The 25,002-nt window shown below is 37.6% G+C and overlaps 1 protein-coding gene across 4 annotated transcripts in view; it reads left to right on the top strand.

Moving 5' to 3' along the window:
- LOC107219802 (putative polypeptide N-acetylgalactosaminyltransferase 9) overlaps positions 1-25,002 on the top strand; it is a 195,960-nt gene that overhangs the window by 66,992 nt on the left and 103,966 nt on the right. The window contains exon 1 of one of the 4 annotated variants that reach the window (XM_015658145.2): positions 2,340-2,716. The exons of 2 other annotated variants lie outside the window; for them this stretch is intronic. The gene's annotated coding sequence lies outside the window, so the exon portion shown is untranslated. Of the gene's footprint in view, positions 1-2,339; positions 2,717-16,421; positions 16,433-25,002 lie in introns of those variants that run through there. One more of the 4 variants, XM_046736700.1, reaches the window with a different exon arrangement.

Genomic DNA, 25,002 nt, shown 5'->3' with positions numbered 1-25,002 from the left:
ATTCGATACTACCACCACCTGTATATGCGCGACGGATCCGTCTGCGTGAAATGATATCCCAGCTCGGCGGATGATAACTATATATGAGTATGAAGTTTACTCGACAAGCGATAAAACTTTCCTAGATACACGCTCGGTTTACGCTCAGCGGTTGTATAGAATCACAGTGTCGTTGAGTTGATGAAGGGAAAAAAATTAATGAAGCGATAAAATGTTGTTTCCATTAACAGTTGCTCTTCAACTGTGCACGTGTTTTTTTTTTTTTTTCAATTTTTTCTCAAAATTTTCTTCAAAAACTAAACGACTCCGCCATCGATGGTGAATTTCACATAATTTGAATTTCATCGGAGATTGATGAGACCGGACCTGACAAAACCTTGGGCTAATCAGACATCAGCGCGTATATACACACGCATATATGTATATATATATATATATATATATATATATATATATATATATTAATATCGATACGTGCTTCATTTATAACGCGCATGAAACATAATCGTCCGATGATCAATCGGAGCTCGATACACAAACGAGCTAATTAACGAGATATCATCCAGGTGACTGTTGTCGTCATTGATTGACCCAGTTCAACTGACGGTCGATCCTAAAAACTATAAATAGTGAGTTCCGGCTGCGGATGAGGTGGGAGGTCAGCAGGGCATCGGAGGTGACATTTAACCCTTTAACGGTCGAGCATATTTCCCATTGAGAAGAATCATTTTTCTCAAAGAAAATGTTTGAAATATTGCGCTTTTCAATTTTCGTTTCTGAATAAAAAGTTTTACACTGAGAAAAATTTCATTTGTTACAGTGATTAGAAAAATTGAGTAAAACAAGTATCGTTAAAAAACTGTTTGAATATATTGTTGGAATTATGAAAAACGAGGTGCGCCTAACCATTTTGCGCTATTGTTTACTCTACTTTTTTAGTCAAACAAGGCTTTAACGTCAATTTGTCGCTGCACGAGCATTAAATTTTCGCAACGGTTACAAGAAATTATAGCAACAGTGATCGTAATGAGAAAAAATAGTAACGGATACCAGACTTTCCGTTAACGGCTAGAAAACTGATTTTCATTTTCTACCTAGAACTATATTTTTCGATCGTGGTAAAAAATGAAAACAGTCAATGACTGAGCGGTAACAGGAACTAAAAATTTCTCTCAGTGTACAAATGAAATTATTCATTGAATACTTTCTTTAGAGTGCGTTACTATTTGTTAAATTATTTCAGAACCCTTAGATTGAAATTGTAGAAAGTATTTTAAAAAACAACAGTCTCGACCATGTTATAGATAATACGCTGGAATGGCAAGGGCGATTCGTCGGGGAAATTGGTGTGAAAAATGTGCATTTTCCTTGTTGTTCGTTCATCTTGAACGATCCGTTTCACCTAAACCCCAACAACCTGAGCGTGATCGTTCTCGTTCCCGTTCTCGTTGATATTGAGTGACAAATTATCGCCCGGAGCCTCAAAGCGTGCCCGTCATCATCGCTGCGCAGGTCGGTGCCGTTGAAATTTAAACGAACGACAAACGCGCGACGCAATTCATCACGGCGTCGCGTGGGGGACAGAAATAAAGTGGGTATTAGGTGAAGACGTTGGACAATATTTTTCCATCCTCCTTCCGCTTCTTCTTCTTCTTCTTCTTCCTCTCCTTGGCAGTTCGTATTGGACACCCGGAGATGCGTTTCGGTGATCTTTTTATCCTCGAAAAACCGTGTACGTATTATCGTACAACACCGATAACAAGACGAAGAAACACGCGTTTCTCCGTCGAGGAATGGAAGGAAAATTTTCAATCCACAATCATTACGAATTCCGTACGCGGAATCCGTCCCGCGTTTCCCCCTTAGAATTTCGAAGTTTCCAACGTAGGCTGCCCGCATGCTCGAAACTCGCGGTGAGCGTGGACTTGGAGTTCGGATGATGAAGGCATTGTCGGGCTTGTTAAGGATTTTGAGAGAAACAATTTTCACCTCTCCTTATCACTTACTCACTATATCTTTTCGGGGTCGATGATCGTTCATCGACAGCGAATCTTTACCGACTTTATTGCCGAAGATCCATTCGAGGCGATGCAAATCGGCCCTTCGAACCAAAGGCGATCCTTTCACCCTACCTTGGTACTCCGTAGTGCATCTCCAGTAATTGCTACAAGAGGACAGAGAGAGAGAGAGAGAGAGAGGGAGAGAGAGAGAGATGGACGAGGATGACGAGGTATGAGGGAGCTGCGCGGGCGGAGAGGAGGACTGGCGTGGCTAGGAGAGGAGAGGAGTGAGGCGGTTTGTTTGTACTCAATCGGAGGAGCCTCAGTCGGTCCGCGATCGTTGTCGAGCGAGCCCGTCTGCTCGTTCCTTGATTAGTTCGGTCACTTGGCGTACTATCGCATGGCTCATAAGGCCACCAACTCTGTGAGTAAACATAACTCGCGATAAGCGGTCGTTGCGTCGTTACTACGATTCGTTGGAATCATCTGTGTGAAAGACATATAGTGAAAGATAATTGAAAACGTAGAAATTATCGACCAGTGAGCGGTTTAGTGTTGTTTTCGTTCCTCACTGTTGATAGTTTGTGTGTCGGTTCTTCCGTGTATGCGAATCGAGAACGTCTTTGTTGCTGTAGAATCGTACGACCGTCATCGGCTTACCGAGTGGAATGGAATGTCCGGATGAATCGACGAGCCTTAAGGCATCCTAGCGAAAGGTGAGTCGTTATTGAATGATATCCAGACACTCTTCAAATGCCATCTCCAAACCGCTTACCAGGCTTCCGGTTACCACGCTTCGCGATGTGACTTGATCGGTTAGTGTGCAGCTGTGTCATTGGATACCAGAACCGTCGTGTCCTTTGTCATTGAAACTGTTGGCTAAACTCTTTCAAATTTTTACCGAAGCAACGTAAGGAGACAGTTTAGACTTCGGAATCCATTTCATTCCGATGGATTCCAAGCTTTTGATATGCGGTTGGATAAATGTCACCAGCGACTGAACAGCCGTCTTAAAATCACCGTCATATTCGTAGTTAGGTCATTTACCGGTGACTCTTCGTTCGCTGCAGCGTAGTTTCACCTTTTATCCACTTTCATCTTTCCGTTGGTTCTTCGATCGGATCAGTGAATGACTTGGCCACCTTGACACGGTCGGTGATCGGTTGACGGTCTGCTGGAATTGAGGTGGGACAGTGAATTCCAGCGTTTTTCACCCGCCATTTCAAACTTGTTGCACTCGACTTCGTAGACGAGGTTACGATTTCTGACACGAATACTCCGAATCCAACGTTAGAATAAAATTATTCTTTCGGAGCTGACGATCAAGCATAGTTACAGAATGATTACGTTAGTTCCGTTCTATCATTCTCGGATTATTATCAGTAATGGTGATTGCGGCTTCCGTCAAGCATTCGAGAATCTTACAATTGGTAGCCATGTAGCGAGCAGTTTGACCAACGGAAACGGACGCATCGCACTTCCTTTCGCTTGTAAGAGATTACCGGTATCACATGTCGCGACTGGTGACCAAATCACCACCACCAACAATCCTGACTGTATTATACGGCACGTGGTCGACGACGATCTGGGGCAATTGTACCAGTTATCGAACCTTTACTTTACAAAGTTAAAAAACTGACGGTGCATTGAGAAAAATTTGATTTGTTACAGTAACCAGAAAAATTGAGTAAAACAGGTATCGTTAAAAAAACTGTTTGAATATCGTTGGAATTACGAAAAACGAGGTAATCGTCGATCCTTTTTTGGTAATTGCGTCGCAAAATCAGTTTGTGAAGCTTACTCTACTTTTTTAGTCAAACAAGACTTTAACGTCAATTTATCGCTGCACGAGCATTAAATTTTCGCAACAGTTGCAAGAAAATCTAGCAACAGCGATCGTAATGAGAAGGAATAGCAACGGATACCAGACTTTCCGGTAACGGCTAGAAAACTAGTTTTCATTTTATACCTAGAACTATATTCTTCGATTGTGGTAAAAAAATGAAAAAAATAATTAAGGACTGGGCGGTAACAGTAACTAAAAATTTCTCTCGGTGTACAATCCGTGAATTTGCCGATGACTAGAACCAATTGCCGGACGGTTAGACGCTGAAAATTAATTTCTCGGTAGTTTTCGAACGAAGGATCAAACACAAAGTGTCCGCACGAGGTGCTTTTCTTGGTGCTACAGGTGCCTCGATAAATAGACTACACAGTCCGCACCGAGTGTTCGGCTGTATCGTCGGTGCTTCCGTTGTGTGCTTTGGCCGGTCGGCTCATTGTTTCCGTTATCTCTCGAGGACGCGCGGATGCTGGGAGGATGAAATCACGCTGTGAGATGGGCTGAGGTGGGGAGCCTGAAACTCGGCGATAAACAATTTCTGCAGGGCTAAACGGACTCCTAGGCGTATAACTGCACGCTGCTCGAGCCGCGACTAGTGATACCACCACTGTACGCTCGGTACCGCTTGGATTATACCCGACGTTTGATCAACCGAATCGTCGTCTTATTGTTAGTCCTGCCGCATTTCAAAGCAGCGATCCTGATGCGGGGTGTAACGATGATACGATTAATCGTCGAGTAGTTTATACCTGTATAATGTGGCCCATAAACGGCAGGTGGGTGGAAACGCGGTTTATTATACAACGTTGGCTCTTGATTCGATCAGCTCACGCGAGTACCGTTGCGCGTATGTGCGAGCCGTACCGGTCTGGATAAAAAGAAATAGAAAAAGAAACAGAAAAGGAAAGGGACGTTTGACAAGAGCAAGAAATAATTATACTTGGATTCAACGAATTAAACTGAGTTTGACTGAGTTGAATTTTATTCAAAGTATCTTTCTCGATGTTACGGTAAAACGATGTAAAAACACCGCAAATTCAAATCAAGCAAGTACAGTTATATACATATATTCTCGAAGGCGTCGTAGCTGAAACGTCGCGTCATTCTCCCGCGTTTTAATGCCAAGTTGTTGTCACTAACGAGTAAGTTTGTTCGCACACGCGCAGGAAATTAATTTTTCATACGAAGAATAATGTACAATATGTTTATTTGATAAGGTATAATTTTTGCGAGATGTGCGCAACTATAGTTGGAATAATTTTGCATTCGTGGTCAATTTTCGTTATCTACCGTGAAATGATGAAAGATACAATATTATCTCAGTTGAAATTTGAGGGTTTCAGACGACCGTTTTTAATAAAATTCAACTTGATCGACTTTCGGACATTCGATATACCTTCTAACTATATATATATAATATGCAGAATAAAATAAATTCATAAATTTTTCGAGTTTTTATACGTCTTATTTAAATGTAAAATGTGAAAAATAAAATAGCCATCTCCGAATATCAATATCAGGAGCTGATATTTGGCTGAGATATTCTATTTGAGATGCTCTTGAAAAATTTTGACTCGCGTTGAATAAAAAAAAAAAAAAATTTAATAATTTCTTTCTTTGGTACATCCTGATATATACGCTCAGTATTATACATCCTCCGGCGAATCTCCCAGAGAGACTTTTGACCGATGTTTGGGCGCAGCTGAAGGCGTCCGTTTTAAGGCCGATTTCTGAATATTCATTAAACGCAGGGCTAATACCGATATTTCGAAATTCTAATCAGTTGGAAATTCGCAGCCGTGACTTGGATCGTGGCCATAAATATTCCGGTTCATGGGAGTAACTCGGACTGTCGAAAAGATGTTGCCTACACTCGAAGCGGCAGAAAAAATCGATGAATAAATATAACTTGTAAAGCATATTTCTTAATTTGTTTTTAACCCAATTACACCGCCGTCGAGTGTTTGAATTATTTATACGGGTAAATTGAATGCCTGTGACAAAATGGGCGTTCAACTTTGCAGCATCGAGAACGTCGAGGTTCCTCATATCAAAATATGATGACACTATTTTTGTAAACCAAACCGGTTTTGCGAAACCGACGCGACGTCGGAGTTTCCACTTGTGAAAGTTTGATTACGATCTTCTACAGATATATTTATATCTTATCGTTCATTTATTTACATGCGACAGCCTTCTGGGTTACCTATAAGCCTTTTATCGAGTTTATAACGATTATACGAGAAGTGTTTGAGACGGTGAAAATACGATTCAAGTTTCACCGGACAAATCGAAGATCGAAAAGTCCAAGTATCAAAAATCCTGGGAAAATCATCACGTTGAAGTTAGTAGCTTGACGTTATTGGAACGATTCTTGTTGAGGAACAAAACATTATTTCACGACTTTAGAATTGTATCAAGTTTAGTAAACCGTTAGTACCTATACAATATTTATTGTGTAAATTGAAAAAAAAGGAAATTTTTTTTCCAATATTTCGTTTCGATAACTTTGCCAACTTCAATATCGTGGAAAATCGCGATTGAGCTTTTCGTTTGAAATTAACGATTCTTCGACTTGACGAAACGGGTATGCACTGAAATAAGAAGTCTATTTATTGCACTAAATGTTTTGTTATTATCGTGGCATTTTGTCCAGTAAAATATGATTTGTTCAATTACACATCAACAAATTTCTATCGATCATTGTTCGGCTCGACTAAAATTTAATATCTATGTCAAAACGTTTATTGCACCTTATCCAAATATACAAGTTGATGAATTTTTGAAGAGCGAACGAACCTTTGATAAATTTTATTTCAAGCTGTGATAAGGTGACAATATTATGCAATAAATATTTCATCGGAACTCTTTTTGATCTCGCTTGATCGATCGAAGCTTTCCGTTTACTGTAACAAGGTGAAAGCGAATGTGCGTACGTAATTATTATTTCACGAGGAGCTTTCTTTCGCGCAGTTGCGGGGTTAATTAAGCTCTGCAGACTGGCATTATTTAATCTCCACACGCGTATCGGTAGCAACTTTTGCAACGCCGCCGTTACTTACTCAGAGATAAGGATATTTTTTCGCGCCAACGGCTGCCAGTGACAGAATTATTAATTTACCTTCTCGTGCTTGCAGCCTATATTCATTCGTCTCAGAGCTGCGATATTTATCTGAAATTTTTACAAGACCTCAGACTAAGGAAATCTTCTTGCCAAGTCGCGTATGTAATTTTAACCTACGTGTATCGAACTCTGGTAGGTATTTACGTATTCTTATTTCGTAAATAACCGCCTTTTCAATTTTTTATCAGGCTACGCGCGCATCTTTTTTCAACTTTGGTATTTAATCATCAATTACGCTATCTAATCACTTGGTTTCTTACGCGTTATCTATATTTCTACCTGAAGAATCACTTTTTCCAGCATACTTTGATCTGCTGCGATTGGATATTTTTGTTTCTTATTATTCGAAGCTCGTTTTAAGTATTTAAGCTGTTATTATTCAATTATAGCGAAAAATTTCGGTACCCTGAAGAGCTTGGAAGAGTTATTTGAGAAAATATTTATCCTCTCCGAAAGTCTAAGCGAAATTTTTCATTCCGTATTAAAATTTCTGCGTTCAAAATTGCAAACGATGTAGAATTTTACTGTGTAAATCCTCGTTCATGCTGCGACGAAATGTCAGTTCTTCGCTTTAAGATTTCCTCTTTTATCGTTATTTTATTTTTATTTTATTTTTTGTTTATCTTCCAAATAATTCGACGTATTTCACCAAATATATTTTTGTAACAAATTCGCTAGTTATCATACTGCGCAAAATCAGTTGCACCCAATTTACGCGAAAGATTCTTCTCCGCAATAAATAATAACAATCACCATCATCCGACGTAACAAATATCGAGTCTCGACGATGTGGATACGCGAGTTCGAGTATAAGGTCAGCTCACCGTGAATGGGAAAGTGTGTCGTTCAAAGGTCATCATCGGGCATCTTCTCCTAACCGGGAAGAAGAAAGAAAAAGATCCCTAATGTGCGGACAGAGTTGCTGAACTATAATAGCTAAGCAAGCAAAGTGTCTTACACTGCACATCGTGCAGAGTTAGAAAACCATTTTTTTTTTTTTTTTGCAGCTACTTTCTTTTCCACCTCTCGCGGCGAGAATATTATAACGCTAGTTAATTGGTTTAGCTTTTTTGCAACGAGTTAAGAATGACGAAAATCGCGTATCGCTCTGTGCACGTAAGTGGGTATAAGATGAGATGTAATTGCACGAGAATCATCGCTGCAGGCTTGAGAGAGCTAAGTGCCTGCTGCGTAAGTGCCCGCTGATGGCGAAACGCTCGGCGTTCGCAATTTCCAGAAACTGCAGCAGCGAATTAGGACGAGCAAAGCGTAAATACAGTCTGCACACTTACCGGCCAATTAGCTTCTGGATTTCGGAAGAGAAGAGACTTTACGTCTATGCGTATACATATATATATATATATATATATGTATATATATTTTGCGGCTGCAGTCACAGTCACGCGACAAATGAAAAGCCAACGGTAACCCGTCATTGACGTAGATACGGTTCGGATTTTGCAAACCAGGAAACTCCAGGGAGCGTCGTAATTTGCGCAATGTTTTCACCGTCGTTGTCGTCGTCGTCGAAATTCTCTACTGAGAATATCATCCGGTGTACCTACCGTTTGTTTAAAGCTCTGTCAGCTGGCTGTTGAGTCTATATATATATATGTAAATATACCAGTCGAAACGGTGAAATGAAAGATTATTACAAGAAACGGTAAAAAAAAAAAAAAGGTTCAGGAGGCTTCCGACTGCACAGAAGTCAATCAAATTGAATTTATAATTATCCCACTATCGCTTTGAAGTAGAGCGTGAATTTTTTTTTCTTACAAAGTACAAAAATACATCAACGATTATAATCAAGGACATTAGTTACTGATTTTGCATACTTTCAAATCGATCTCGCTACCACTTGATTATTTTTATTTTATTTTTATTCGCTTTTATTTTTAATGCCACGACTAAATTTTCACGCATCCTTGTGTTAACAGGGCGCTTTAATCAATGAATAGATTCTCTTGTATAGTGTACATTGCGTGAAGTTTATATTTTTTGATTTTTATTAATTTAGGTTTTATTTTTTACCTGTTACAATTAGTTCGTTATTATTATTATACATAGCTGCAGGTCATCGTTTATATGTACTCATACCTTACAAAATTGGTGTCGTTAATAATTAATTGGGAACGATTTGTGGATAATCCGTTCATTTAACAGATGACGCGACGATCCGTTTGAACGATAAAAATTTGGCAACGAATGAGGTTACGGAATAATGTAGAGAAGAAAAACAAAACAAATGAACCAAAAAAAAAATGATAATAACCTTCGTAAAACCTGGAGGAGGTAGGAAAATATTCAGAGTTCGCTACCAATTATTGTGATGTTTTTTTATTAAATTTTACGTCTACACACAGATTTTTCGACCAACACCTTGAAAAAGGAGAAAAAAAAAAACAGAGTTAAAAAATTATCCACCCTAATATGTATGGTTCTGTTGTTTGTAAGAAAGAAATTCGACTTGAAAAGAAGGAAAAAAACAGCGTACAACGAATGAAATATAATCGGAATACGTGAAAAATTGAAAAAAGAAACACGGGATAATTTTTACAACCGTTAGCTTTCCGCGTTGGGATGTTAGTTGCGTTAGGGAGGGAGATTATCACAGAAGATGGTAGAGGGATGAGATTGAAGGTGAAGAAGGGTGGCTCCATTGGGACGGCAAAAGCGGGAGCGGCGCGTAATCAGCTTGACACCGAGAAAAGAAAAACACGTTAAATCCAATTTACTTTGAAATTGAGTAGAGTCATAAGTCGAATCGAGTTACCGGTACAAAGAAGTTAAGTAAGGCTATGCCGGGACGGAACGAAGACCCGCATTCCACATCGATCATTTTATTCTTCTTTTACTCCTGTTTACTTTTTGATTTTCCTTCTTTTTATTCTTTTCATTCTTCTCACCCAACTTCTCTGACGAATGAAAAGCACAATTTTAATTCATGGTTAAAGAGAAACTAGATATTCTCTTCTTGCAAAACGATCCCGGTGTGAAAATGAGAGGATCGAACCCGCTCAAATTTTTACAGACGAATGGTTAGTCTTGAGGATAATATTTTTTAATCTACTTCGCACGTCGTCTATTCGGTAGAAATCCGGAAATGCGGTAGCTGTGAAAATCTCTTTTACAAACGCGTGTGTAGAAAGCTCAGATTCGAATTCATTAAGCCCCCGTTTCACTGCAGACCACGACCCAATAACGTGGAGCGATAATTTCTTGACTGGGAAAGTCTGTTACGGATAATAATATGCTCGGGAAAGTGAGAGCGGAAGAAAAATCGGAGGGTAAAACATGCAATGAGGAGGAAAAGGGGTTGAAAGTGCGAAGAAGTTGGACGGGAAAAAAAAACTGGATCGATCAGCTACCGAAGTTGGAAAAATTCATATAAAATAAGGATTTCGGCGCTGGGTGAAACGAAGACCGGGAATTCAGACCCTTCGCCATTCCTGCCAGTTTTTCTTCTTATTCCTCTCGGACAATATCTCTGTTTCATTCACACCCCGGATACCGTACCGTTTTCCTTCGCGCCCGACGAAGCGCCAAAAGAGCGAAAGCTACGAAGCGACGAAGCGCCATGTGCCAAAAGGGGCTGAAACACTAAAGCACAGATGCTGTTTCCCCCAATCGCTGGCAACTGATTTTTCTGCCACTTATATCGGTGCCCGCTCTTCCCCCCCTCCCCCCCCCCCCCCTCTTACCGAAATTTTTGACATCTTCTTAGTTTTCCATCACATGCGATTCGCCCGGCGATCGCGATAAGGAAAAGACAGAGATCTGCAACGTTGGATTGATTAACGGAAAATTCGCGAGGCTGAATCAAGGCACTAGGACTAAATTCCCAAAATATAGTAACCCAAACAAAAATATGTAATATATATGTATAAACAATAATAACCCACACGAGCATAACCCAAAATAAAAGTATCATATTGGATATTTAATTTCATACAATTTAATTTACGGTAATTTAATGTTTGACCAACTTTTGTCACGGGTTATTTTTGATTTGGTTATTGTTGTCTTGAGTTATTTTAGTTTTAGTTATTTTTGTCTTGAGTTATTTTAGTTTGGGTAATTTTTTTTTTTTTTTTGTTCTTTTTTTTGAGTCATTTTCATCTTGAGTCATTTTTGTCTTGGGTCATTTTTACTTTGCTTATTGTTACGTTGGATTATTTTTGTCCGGTGTTTTCTTTTTGTTTTCGGGGGGTTATTTTTGTTTTCATTCATCTTTGTCTTGGATTATTTTACTTTGGGTTACTTTTGCTTGGGTTACTTTCACACGGCGTATTAAGGTCCCTCACTTCTACCGAGCGACGCTCGAACTTTCCGAAGACGGACCGAAACTAAAGATGTCGAAATTGCTGTTTAGGACTTCGGACGGGTTTGAATTTCGACAGAAACTTCACCCGATCATTTGAGATATTAAAATTCTTCAAACATTCTCCGCAGCTTTAGGTCCGGAACCGAAAGTCTAGCTCTATTATTCGGACATTGTAGGGTTGCTTTTCTCTAGGCATCTAACGTTGGGTGCGAACTTTACTTTGACTTGAACTTTCCCGATTCTTCTTCGATTCTAATCGTATTGTCACTCGGTCGGAATTTTTGTCCGATATCGGAGACAATCGCTGATTGGTTTTCACTACTCTTCTCCGTGGAATTGTCTCGAGGATTGATACCTGCCAAAGTTTTCGCATCGAAATTTTCAAACTCGCGTGGAACTGTTTTCATTAAGTTTTAATCTAATTGACAGGAATTTCAGCTTTTCAAACTTGTCGCAACTGCGAGTGGACATTTCCATTTTCATTTATATATTCATTTGCGCACTGACATGACACTCTTAGCATTTTACGGTTAGCAGATAACGAATAACGTGTCGATTAACAATAAGCTGGACGTTGTTCAGCCAAAAATCTATCGTTCTTATTAATCTCACACTGAGAGAAATTTTTAGTTCCGTTTACCGCTCAGTCCTTAACTATATTTTCATTTTTTACCACAATCGAAGAATATAGGTCTAGGTAGAAAATGAAAATTAGTTTTCTAGCCGTTACCGGAAAGACTGGTATCCGTTACTATTCTTTCTCATTACGATCGCTGTTGCTATATTTTCTTGCAACTGTTGCAAAAATTTAATGCTCGCGCAACGATAAATTGACGTTAAAGCCTTGTTTAACTAAAAAAAGTGGAGTAAGCCTCACAAACTGATTTTGCGTCGCAGTAACCAAAAAAGGATCGACGATAGCGCAAAATGGTTTTGTATACGTCGTTTTCCGTAATTCCAACAATGTTCAAACAGTTTTTTTTAACGATACCTGCTTCACTCAATTTTTCTACTTACTGTAGCAAATGAAATTTTTCTCAGTGCACTACGAGATAATTGCACATTAAGTATTTATCAAATTATCATACTCGCGACTTGTGGAGATTTATTTGAAAAATACAAAAATGGTGAATGATGTCATTAGAAACGAAGGCTTGAAAGTTGAAATGCGGTTGATGTGTTCGATTTCACTCTGAGAAAACTGCGTTTCTACAAAGTAGCTGAAACAGAGTTTCTTTTTTTTTCTGAATAGTTGGTCATAATTAATATCGGTAAAATGTTGCGAGAATTGAATATTCCAGGAAGCCAACGTGATGAAAAAAATGTTGCTTTTTAAAAATGCTTGTCACAGCGAATCTACAGAAAACAGTTTTCTCAATAAACCTAGTAACCGTAGAGCGAAACGAAATTAATTTACTAAATTTTCAATAATTATATCATCGATTATTCCAGGATTTCCTATAAATTTTCATATTTTCGAAAACATGCCTCTCCCTAGTTCAGCAATATAGTTGTAATTATTTAACAAATAGCGAAGCAGCCTTGTTAACCTGATTTTCGCAATTACGGTCGAACAAAATCTCACGTTACGAATGCGTAAATAATTCGATCTCGTTTCCATCCAACCTTTCCGCGATCCGGCAATTCGATAGCCAAAATTCAGCTTGCGTTTCATACGCGAATGCTCGCCGGTCTGGTCTCGATTTTCACAGTATCGAATCGCTCGTCCTTGAAGCTTTTTCAAGGATTGTAATCCGAGGCTTAAACCGAAGTGCTCGGAATTCGTAGGCCAGCGAATTTGTCCGTCAGGCATCACCGAGTGTTCGGTTAACACGATGAAACTCGGCAAAGCTTCCGCTTCGTACAAAAGCCGCGAACCGACACGGCATAAATTGCCAGTTGAAAAGCTCCTCGCTTCCCAGGAAAGGATCAGTGTTACGATTCAAACTTTATCCGCGAGGAAGAGTTTTGCGGTAACCGCCGGTCCTTAAAACGTAATTAGCCAAATTCGCCGCTCGCTTTCACCCTCATCTAGCACCCTTCTTAATTCCGAAAGGAAAAAAAAAAAAAAAAAAAAACCGGAACCTTGCCGAGCTTTCGACCATGAGAAATTTTCCCAAAAATTATACGTTCACGGTATTGAAATATACCTACTTCGTAAAATTCAGTAGGTACTTGTTTATGCTAGAAACAGTGAAAACCATTGTGCGGAGAGTAAGATTTTCTACATTTGTAATAAAAAATATACAAGTTTACGTTGTTATTTTTTATAAAAGAATCCCGATGTTTTTCACCTTGTTGCTCATTTTTTTCCTCTCCGTGTATGCAATTCGTCACTTTTGTCCACGGTGCAGCGGTAACATGCAGTCGAGAATTATTGTTCGCTGAAGTTACGCTTTCGAGGGCATTTAACGTCCTCGCCGCGCTGCGGAAAGATAAGATTTTTACCTCCGTCTGCGGTCAGCGAAACGCCGGGATATTATACCAATAGTGATAATTGTGCCACCGTTATGCGTATAATGTACTTCGTATCGCGCCGTAAACTACGTCCAGTGATTTATCGTACTGTGAAATAACTTCATTTGTTGCGGTAACTGGAAAATTTATTGTAAAATCGGTATGGTTAAATCAACGTCGGGAATGTTGTTGCGGAATCGCGTGTATACGCAGCGCTGGTAACTATTTTGAGCGATTATAAATGTTGATATTAGATTTTACGGTAATTTCGAAGCCAAACCAGTCAACTGAGAAGAATTTCATTTGTTACAGTAACTAGAAAAATTGAGTAAAACACGTATCGTTAAAAAAAAAAAAAAAAAAAAATGTTTCAATATCGTTGGAATTAGGAAAAACGAGGTGGGCGTAAACATTTTGCGCCATTGTCGATCCTTTTTCGGTTATTGCAACGCAAAATCAGTTTGTGAGGTTTTTCACTCTACTTTTTTAATTAAACAAGACCTTAACGTCAATTTATTTGGGGCTGGAAAATTTCGTGGGGTATAAAATAATATGTAGGTCGAATTCCGAGCTGCGCGACGAGAGACGCGAATCGGTAATTTTATTTCGCTAATACAAGTTGACCTTGCCGCGACCTTTCATATCCACCTTCGTAAAAACCTCATTTCCGACCTCATCGGTGTGATTCGGATGGTCTTTAAGGATTTTACCTGGCATTCCTTTTTTTTTAACTTCTTCATCCCCTCCCCCCCCTTCCCATAAATATCTCGTCTCTGTTCAACTCGCACAAATCAGCTTGGTATTACGGTATTCGTAACGTATGAAACGCGTTGTATGTTTTTTGTAATCGCAATCGGTTCTCTGGTCGATGAAATTTGATGTTATTTTTACAATTTTATCTTTTTTTCTTTTGTATTTTTATTTGGTTTAGTTACGACACGGACAAAACTGGTTTTCATTCACGAATTGAATAACGAATTCGATAATATATAGTAAAATAATTAACCTAGTGAGATATTGAATGAATCTACTTAAGTGAAATTTTACAAATTTTCAATGGATGAAAAGAAAACTAGCCGAAGAAAATAGTTTTTTCGCGATATTCTTCATCGCCATGATGACGGAAAAGTCTGTCAATCCGGCCGGAAAAATTCCGCACCTAGAAAACAAAACGAAAGGGTGAAAAATTTGTAACCGATAGAGTGTGGCAGTCGGATAAAAATATTTCGAAAAAAAAAAAAAAAACTACGAACTAATTTTTTCAAGTAAATACGTAAACCGAGAAAAATTTAATCATTTTTTTAGACAAAGTAATGTTTGTCGGTAAAACATTGAAAATCGAATTATTTCCAGCAGAACCGGAAATTGAAATTAAACGGGACATGGCAATTTTTTATGCCCGTCATTTCGTTGTAAAATTCTGTAAGTTTTAGATTTTTTCACTCAGCCGTTTCCCAATATCATCCTGGGAGTTTTTCGGACAGACTGACTGACGTTTTTTTTTTTGTTTCTAAAAAGCTGTTCTTCGGATTCTAGAAGTTCGAAAAACGTTAAGATTCGTTTAAATTAGTAAAAATGATTTTCGATCAAGACCGATACTTTTTCTTGTATCGCAAAAGGTGATGTTAAGTAAAAAGAAATTGTAACATTTCCGACACACTATGAGGATAAAAATGTTTTCACTCTGGATTTTACCGAATACTTTTTCTCTCCGTGTAAATATTTGCCGTCTAATTTTTACTCGTTAAATGTCGTCGGCATTATGTATCTATAACAGCATCAACTTAACACGACAAGTTATCGGCTCAAAAGTATATGTATATATATATATATATTCATTTATGGTACAAACACGCGTACCTCGAGTCATAAAATCGACACACCGCGCGCTCAAATTGCAAGTCGCACTTTTCTCTCGGCTAGCGAAAGAGATTCCCGAGCTAACTAACCCGGGTACAGTCCGGGCAAGAAACTCATGCCTTGACGAACCTTCGAGTTGTTTAAAAGGAAAAGAATTAAGAATAAAAAAAAAAAAAAAAAAAATTGAACACCTTTTTCCATGCCGTGCGACAAGTTTTTTTTTTTTTACATGAACAACATCACAGACAAGTATTATTTCAATCCGCTAGTATTTCGTTTGAGGGGTGGAAACTGCCGCTAAAGCTTATTTCCAAAAATAGATTTTTTCATTCACGATTTCTCGTTATTGACGTAACGTTTTTTGATATAATCTATGTTCGACACTATTTATTAATAACAGGTTACGACCCTCATTTTTTTTTTTTTTCGTTCGGTGGGCGGGGGGGGGGGGGGTGGTAGAAGGGGTTGAACTCAAGAGGTGATTCTTACTCGTAAATATCATTCGAATACGCGTTTCCTCGCCACCGAATGAGGGAGGAGGAAATCGCACGATTCCTTTTACCCTCATCGATATTCGGCTAACGAACCCTCCGCCCTTATTTTCATGAGCCTCCACTCAACCGGATGTTGTCCGAAACAGCGTGAACACGTTATCACCGGCAACGATGATTCCTCCCCCGATCCTCCGCAAACATTTCGTGTGTAACACCGTCCATCCATCAAAATCCTGCCACTTTGGATGACTTGGGACTTCGAAAGTTGGCCGACGCGACCTCTTTGCCACGCCGATCACTTCCTTATCGCATTTACGCGCCTAGCGAAAAGTTTATACCCTGATGTCCAAGAGCAGGCTACTTAAGGATGTATCGGTTCTATATTCTCGACCAAAATTTAGTATCCTCGACGATACTGAATACTTTGTGATAGGATGAAGATCGGGAAGAAAAAATCAACTACGATAAAGACGATGAGTAAATTAAATTTGAATAATAATAATAATAATAATAATAATAATGAACAAAAGTTATCGATAAATTGTTTAAGTAAAAAATTGTCCATCATATTTTCAGGGAATGTTTACTTTTCTTGTCATGTGAAATGAATTCGTTGATTTTTCTGAATATACGCGAATTTAGAAAAACGTTTTGTCATTATTTTTTTATGTTTTCGAAAATTTTGCAAAGGCTGTATGTACTAAACTATTCGTTCGCTGCCACGAAAGCTTCTTCATTGTAGTGTATCATTTTTACAAAAACGTATCCAAATGTTACGATTTTTCCTCCATTTTACAAACTTTCAAAATTTTTGTCAAAAATGAAAATTTCAAAATAATGATAAAATTCTTTAAAAGTTTATGTGTATTCAGAAAAATCAATTCTTCAACTCGAATTCATTTCACATGGCAAAAGTAAAATTCCTTGAAATTTTGTTAAACAATGTTTTGTTCAAACAATTTAATCGATAACTTTTGGGTATTATTATTATTCAAGTTTGATTTTGCTATCGTATTTATTACGGTTGATTTTTTCCGGATTTTACCGTATCATGAAGTATTCAATATTCTCGACGGGATTGACTTTTGGTTGATAATGTACAGCTAATACATCCTTAATAAGGATGAGTTCATCACCCGTGAAATTATTATTATACCTCTGCTCTTGGAAAGAAAAATTCAATCCAAGCACGGCGGTAAACGTATTTAATCGAGGAGCCGACATTTATTTTTTAATTTTTTTTATTTTTGCGTAGAAACTATCGATTCGACCGATGAGACAGCGGAAATAAATTATTTGGTAAAAAATGGGGATGAAATTATCGGTTATATCATGTAAGCGAGGCTAACGAGTGTCGTAAAATCATTGCGTTAATTTCGACAGAAAAATGCAGCCAAACCCGTGTTTTCAAGTTATAAAACTTTCAAAAATACACTGCGCGTATTTTTTCCAATTTTTCTCAAATTTGGAGCACGATGAGTTTTGAATCGGATTATTACTCGCTGACAAAGTTCTTGAAATTCATGAAATTTTTGTACCAGCTTTTTCCTCTCCAACTAATCGACGAGAGTTTTTTTTTTTTTTTTTTTTTTCGACAACTCTCTAAAGACCAACTAAGCGAAAATGCGTGAAAGTTCCGAACGCCAGCTATGGATGAACCGACTGCAACGGTGATTTTCTTTTCATTGACTTAAGGATGTTAACGAGTCGTGTATACCTAACTAATAATCTGGTACAAAAAGATGGGTTGAAAGAAAAGGTCAAGAAGACATTTGAAAGAATCTCTTCTCAACTAACAATAAGAGTGTGAAAAATTTAATTTTGGATAAATTTTTATTTTTTGTTGGAAAAAGGGAACTTTTATTGGATCAATTCGTTGTTCGTGTGTTCGTTTGTCGAATAGAATTTTTCTCGGGAACGGGTAGAGCTGTAAAGTGGTAATCAATATCGAATACTTAGGTCCACGGTCCCTCGGAGGTGTAAAAAATTCAAGCTTCTAAGTCATCGCAATAAAAAGATACGGCCATTTATGTCACATATTTTTATACTCGCAAACTCACACATCAAAACCTATGGGTTAGGTATACTTCCCGTTGACCTGGAATGATGAAATTTTTAGAGAATCAAGGTCTCGCAGCAGAAGCAAAGAAAAAAGTTCGGAAATAGTTGATTTGTAGTTGTGTCACGTAAAAAAAAAAAAAAAAAATCAATTTTGTACGGAACCTTCGGAAAGCGAGACCTACTCGCAATTATTTATGATTACGCATAATATAATTGAGAAGAGATTCTCTAATTAAAATTCATCGGAGTTAACGCGAGTTGAACTTTTCAAACCTCTGCTGTGCTAATTTTTCTTTACACTGGACGGACGGTACAGTTGGAATTAACATCCTTAGCTCGGATCGACTGGTTGATTCGGAATCTAACTTTGGCTATCAAATCTGAATATTGTAAAGTTTGAAAAAGAAAATTAAGAAGAGGTAAAGAAGAATGGGATCAATTACTTTGGTCGACGGGTAAATATCTTGGTACGTGTCATTCGGGCCACTGAATGAATGAAGGAACGAATGAATGAACGAATGAATAGATGGATGATGGCTGAATCAAGGGCCGCCACTCTCGGGGAACTAGTGACGTTCGAAATGTACTGCTAACGAAACCTCGTAGCTTCGTAGATTGCTGAAAAGTTGCAAAATGAAGTATCGGAGAATTTTAGATTGAATGCGAAATTTTGTTTCATATTTTGATCTTGTTCTCACACCTTGTGGATCCGTTAATTACGTAATTAATACGGTTGAAAAATGACAAACCGAATATTTGAAGAATGTGAAATGTCAGGTGATTGAGTCGGATTTCATACTGTAAAATTCTCTTCAGGGTGAATGGAAAAAACGAAAAAGAAAAGGAAGAAACAATTAAAATGCGCTAATTTGAGTAAAGTAAACTCAAAATATGATTCTTTCTGTCTTCTGGTTTACGTTGATGAAATCGTATTGCTAGCTCAAGTTCAACATACAACGGCTAACTTCTTTCGCAAATGTTAATTACTTACAAAACTTAGCCTGAAATGAATTTTTGAACACCAATGTTTTTCAAATAAATCAATAAATCAATTGGCTAATAGATCTACCGATACCAAAGCTTAATTTACCATAAATTTTTGTTCACATTTTGTCGCTTTTTTCACGTCTTTACAAGTTTTCTTCCGGTTCCCGAGGCTCTTATTCTTTACAGTAGCTACAGCCACCGGTTTTCGCAACGTTTCTCAAAACGCTGCAAAAATACCCTGCTATTTTATACGACTCGCACGAGCTGGGAAAACTCTTGGAATATATTTCACGGGCTAATAATTTTCCAATGCATATAACGGATTTCCAATACCCCAAACACGCCGTTTGACCGCGACGCTGCGCTCTTACTTCGGCTGTGATATACACGTATATTATACGTCTATAGGTATTTTCGATAAAGAAGGTCGCTGCAGGGGATACCGATGCCGGTAACATGCATTCCATAAATCACGGAATTTAGAGATGCCGGTAAATTTTACGTTTCAGAACTATTGACGTCTTTGCAGCTTACCATAAATCCAAAATTACCAAAAGTTTACGTGTAAATATAATACAGCGATGGATTAGCTGCTGTAGATGTACAAGCGCTGGTATTATCGTATAAATTTTTGCAACTTTGCCAATGCGGTGACTGAGTGAAATTTCATTTCGTTTCGATTAACTTACCCGTTCAACATACTTGAATTAGGTAATTGTAACTCTGAGAAAGGAGGAAAAACATTCGTCTCGGTGAGATTTTTTTCCATTATTTTCTCACCAGATTTATCAAAATCGTTCGGATTCTAACTCGTCGATACTTAAATCCTGAGCTAGACGATTTCTTTGCTCGGTTTATAAAACAAGGCATAAAATAAAGAATGAAACAAACGTTTTAAAAACAAAACACGAAGTCAATCTTTAATATAAATTTCTCAGATCGTGCAATTGGAGAAAAGCGTTTCTTTTTCTTTCTTTTCTTATAACTATTGCCGAAATTACGAGAATTCATCGCTATGTACAGTACGTACCGTCGCTAATGGCCATTGAAATCTAAAACCAATTTCTCGTCCAAGAATAAATATTCCATTTCCTTGCATTTATGTATATACTGCTTTGACGTAGAAAACTCGGAGGTGAAAATCGACTCGACGACGATTTTGCATCTCGATTAATTCTGTTGGACCGGTTGAATCGTTTTCAATTAATTTTTCGCCCCCCCCCCAAGAACTACCCTCCGAAGAAACTCGGAGAGTGTTTTGTACCTCGAAGTATGCGACTCCTGCAATTTTGTGTGTGCGTTAAATTGCCGTTTAAGGATCTGTAATAGCGTTAAGAAACAGCCCGGTTTGATAATCGTCTCTGTCTCTCGGCTCCTCCTCGTCTTTCCTGACGTGTAGCCCCACCGTTGTAAACTTGTTGTGACACGTTATTCTGCTGAGAAAATACGTGTTTCGAGAAATTTTTTTTTTTTTTTTTTTTTGAAAAAATCTATTTTTAGACGCATTTTATTACATATTAAAACTTTATCGAAAAAAATATACATAAATACACATCATAAATTACAATCTAACGATAACTTTTGCCGTTGCGACAGTTGAGCAATCATTTTTCAATCGCCACAAAATTGTATCACCGTGTAGATCTGATTTCCTAGACAGACCAATTTTCCCAGACATTACTAAAAAACTTTTCTTTTCCCCGCTCTATCAAATCAATCAAACTTTTTCGTTGTGTGAGAATAAGTTTGGCGTCGGACGTTGTCTGTTGACCTTGAAATTTCGTTGCCACGACCAAATTCCTCACATTACGATCAGATTTTCGTTTAATCGCAAACACGTTTAAAATACGTACGTAATACGTATATTTTACTGAACATCGTGCAAAGTGTATGCGCTAGACATTATACACATAAATCCAACGCAAAGTTGTTGTGCTACGATATTTTTCTCCAGCTTTCAATTTCCATCATTCTCTATTTCTCTCATTTTCCTTCTCTCTTATTCATACCGAGTTTTCTCAAGATCGCAAATATTTGCCTTGGCATGTTCATTCCGGAGAAGCAAACCCGTCGAGAGTTGGTGACGCGATTCAATATCTCGGTCAGAGAAATCACTATTTGTATTGCGATTTATACATACGTCTTGTGTACACACACACACACATGCATATATATATATATATACACATTCCTTTAAACTATGTAAGTACATATATATATATATATATATATATTGTTTCTCCTCACCGCTGTCGTACATGAAGTGAAAAATTTACATGATATATGTATATTAGATATTTTTGTATAATTGCTTTTTCTCTGCTTTTATTTATTTATTTATTTTTTTACCGAACAGAGATAAGAATCGTCTTATACGACTATAATAGAACTGGTCGAAATGACAAATTTGCATCACACTGTCTTAAAGGCTATTGTTTGATACTTGATTTTATACATGTATATTTCCGTTCCATTCAGTAGAAAAAAAAAGTTGAAGAAAAGAAAAAGTAATTATAGAAGTACGAGCTGTGCTTCATAAGAACATCCATTCTCTCAACAATTATGCACAACGATAAATTATTTATTTATTCAATTTCTGTTTTGCATACGACTCGAAATTGCATACGCCTTTAGAAAATTGATTTCGAGGTCGATTGAAATACAATCGTCATTGTTACAATATCTGCCGTAGCAAAAGTTTCCTCCAGTTTGACAAAATGAATTACATGCTGCTACAGAGGCGCCTACGCGATAGGTAATTGAATAAATTTCTCACTCTCTCTCTCTCTCTCTCTTTTCGTGACTATTGACCAAAATATAGTTTCATTATTCATCCTCGCGATGCGATTGTTTTCAATCATGAGAATCTTCTAATGTACGTGTAATTTAAACGCTGCTCTGGACCTCTTTAGTGTCGGTAGTGTACGTACGTCAGCTTAAAATGACTCCGACCGGTGTCGGGATTTTCACTCGTGGGACACGCGACGCCCACATTACATATTGTTATACCTGCGGTTCATGTTTACACGCGTACCATCGTCTTACCCGCTAAGCATAAGAATCTGAGACTTTCACGCGACGGTGAGATGCGGAAAAAAAAAGGAAATAAAAAAAAGAAGTTGATGACGAAGAAGGGGCGAGGGGGGGGATTACGAGGATAGAGATGAGATTACGCACGGTGAATTCCCGAACTACGTTAAATTTAATATTTTTCTGTTTTTTGTTATCTTCTTATTTTTTTTTTTTTTTTTTTTTTTTTTTTCTTGTATTATTTTCACTTTGAGACAAAGTTTAGCGAGAGTCGTCGAGCAGCAAGTTTGCCATCGTAATGGAACTGTTGCACAAACTTGCTAATCTCACCAGACAAGAAAAATAAATAAACAAATAAACAAATAAAACGTCCGTAAAAGATGCGCCTAATACACGCTTTCGAAACGGAAAGAGAAGTAAATTTTGTCGATGGACGAAAGAAATGTGTATAATTTATAAGAGATTTTGTTTGGAATGCGTGAAAGTTTCCTAAAAATTGTATGATACATGAGAGTAATGAAAGTTGTTTTTGCGGATTAAGGATTACCATTTTTTTTTTTTTTTACTCTTTATCTTCACATCGACGATTAGAGAGGCCGGTGATTCGAAATCGATACTTTTTGTTAATTTGATCGTTACCAGATAGTTTCACATTGAATATTAAAGAAATTAATATACACGCAAGCTGCAATAATTATAAACGAAAGGTGAAAAATTCTTGTAAATTGTTTCAATTTCATTCTACGGTTGCTCGTTTTATTCCGATGATAATTAATATCGCTGCAACGTTGTCAAATTACACATTTCGCAATGCCGGTGTGTGGAATCGAAGAAAAAAAAAAAAATATTTGTTTTCATATTATCACATAAAACTTCGCAGATCACAATTGTGTAAATAATTTGTTAAATCCTGAACGTGCGACGATAATTTCTTTGCACATGTACGATAAAATTGTTGAAAAACAAAAAAACAAAGAAACATTGAATTTCGTCTCTCTAATATTCCTAATCTTCGCGATGTATAGAAAAGCAAAGAAAGAATTCTCGAGCAACAAAATTAGTCGAGATGTTAAAAGAGCAACGAAGACATTTCGGCCTGATTGAATTGCGGTGAGAAAGAGATGCGGGTGAAGCTGATCGTGAGCTTTTTGCGTCTAGTCGAGCTTACGCGGGGCCGCAGCTTGGCTTACACAGTGTGGAAAATTGCGAGAGAGAAGGGGAGGCGATTGCCGAGGCACGTGCGAATCGCTTTTCTAACTATACGAAACGTTAAATACGCTATAGAAATCCATGTCAGCCTATGTTCAAGGGTGAGAAAGGGTGGGAGGGAGAGTTTCGAGTTGGCGCAGCTTTTGCTCGACGTCTGTAAGGGCGAGGGATGAAAGGCTCGCTTCTCACGCCGCTTCCTTAACTTTCCGCAACTAAGTTTCTCATATCTTCTCGACCTGCGCGATATTCGCGTATATAAGTCGTCTTCGTCCTCGTCGTCTGCTTCGTCGTCGTCGTCGTCGTCTCGGTTATAGTTGAACGAAACACAATAAATTGTCACCTGACACGAGGAGACGAGGAGTTCTTGTGCCTGAGGTGTAGTAGAAACTCCTCGAGAGAGAGAGAGAGAGAGAGAGAGTAGAGAGAACAACGCGGGGATGAACGTGTAACTACTAACTACTAACTACTAACTATATCCTTTTCAGGGGGGTGTTTCAAAGCCCGGTTGACGTTGCAACGTTACGTTTCGCGTTTTGTTGTTTATGCTCATTATCGCAGCGAGAGGTATTTCCGGTTGCGGCGGTTAAAAGGGATCGGTGGTAGTTCGCGGCGTGAAAAAATTGCTATTTTAAACAATTTCTTCTTTTTTTTTTTTTTTGCTCTCTGTAGCTTATAATGCATTTTATCAAATAAGTAATGCAAAGTTGTCGTACAATGTTTTCACTTTAACCGACAATAATATTGAAATTTATTGTAGAATGAGTTAGCGCTATATTTGTTGAAAAAGTTCCACAAGTAGTGCTTTGCGACGATCATCGTGACTTCTTACTAGTTTATCTAAAATCAAGGAAAAAAAAAAAAAAAACATAAATCATTCGCTCAATAGTTAATCCATTCCCTGATCGTTGAATTTTGTTAATGACCGACAAACACTTTCCTTCTCAGGGTGGTGAAAAGTATCGCGAGAAAATTGTTTTACCGTTTTGTTTTTTTTTTTTTTCTATATATACATCCACGTACGTCATAGGAGAAAAATTTGTTATAAACAAAAATCTACAATAATACTGTTGTCATGATTTTTGTTTGTGGTCACTTGTACTATGTCTTCTTATCACTGTGGGGTGTAATTTGATGCTGGTGTAAGAATAAATTCATGTTACAAGGAAGTCGAGTAATTGAAAAAATACAGTATAGTAAAGAAGCAGATTTGATGTTGGAATAACTAGAAAAAATGTAGTATTAACAATTGTAATAATATTAAATATTTATCCGTGCCAGAGTTTCTTATAATTTCAATAATATTTAAACCTTTGTTGCATAAACAATATCTATTTGATTCGAATTTTTTCGGTAACTATATGACAAATAAATTCACTTCAGTAGCACACTTTGCATCATTATTTAATTGTTCAATAAATTCTTGACCATTTTTTATCCTTCTATTATTCCACATCAACTCATTCTCGACTGTGTACTATCAATTTCTTGATAATCCTTAGATGCTTGATTCACTTCTAGACTATGTCTATTATACGCGAATTTGACTTGTAAAATAGTTTACTTTTTATTTTTCTTTTCATTCCTACATCCGCTTTCGACCGATGGGATATAAT

This window comes from Neodiprion lecontei, chromosome 4, assembly GCF_021901455.1.
Source record: "Neodiprion lecontei isolate iyNeoLeco1 chromosome 4, iyNeoLeco1.1, whole genome shotgun sequence".
Lineage (NCBI taxonomy): Eukaryota > Metazoa > Arthropoda > Insecta > Hymenoptera > Diprionidae > Neodiprion > Neodiprion lecontei.
Note: the sequence above shows the minus strand (reverse complement) of the source record. Positions and strands in the feature narration are given on the sequence as shown.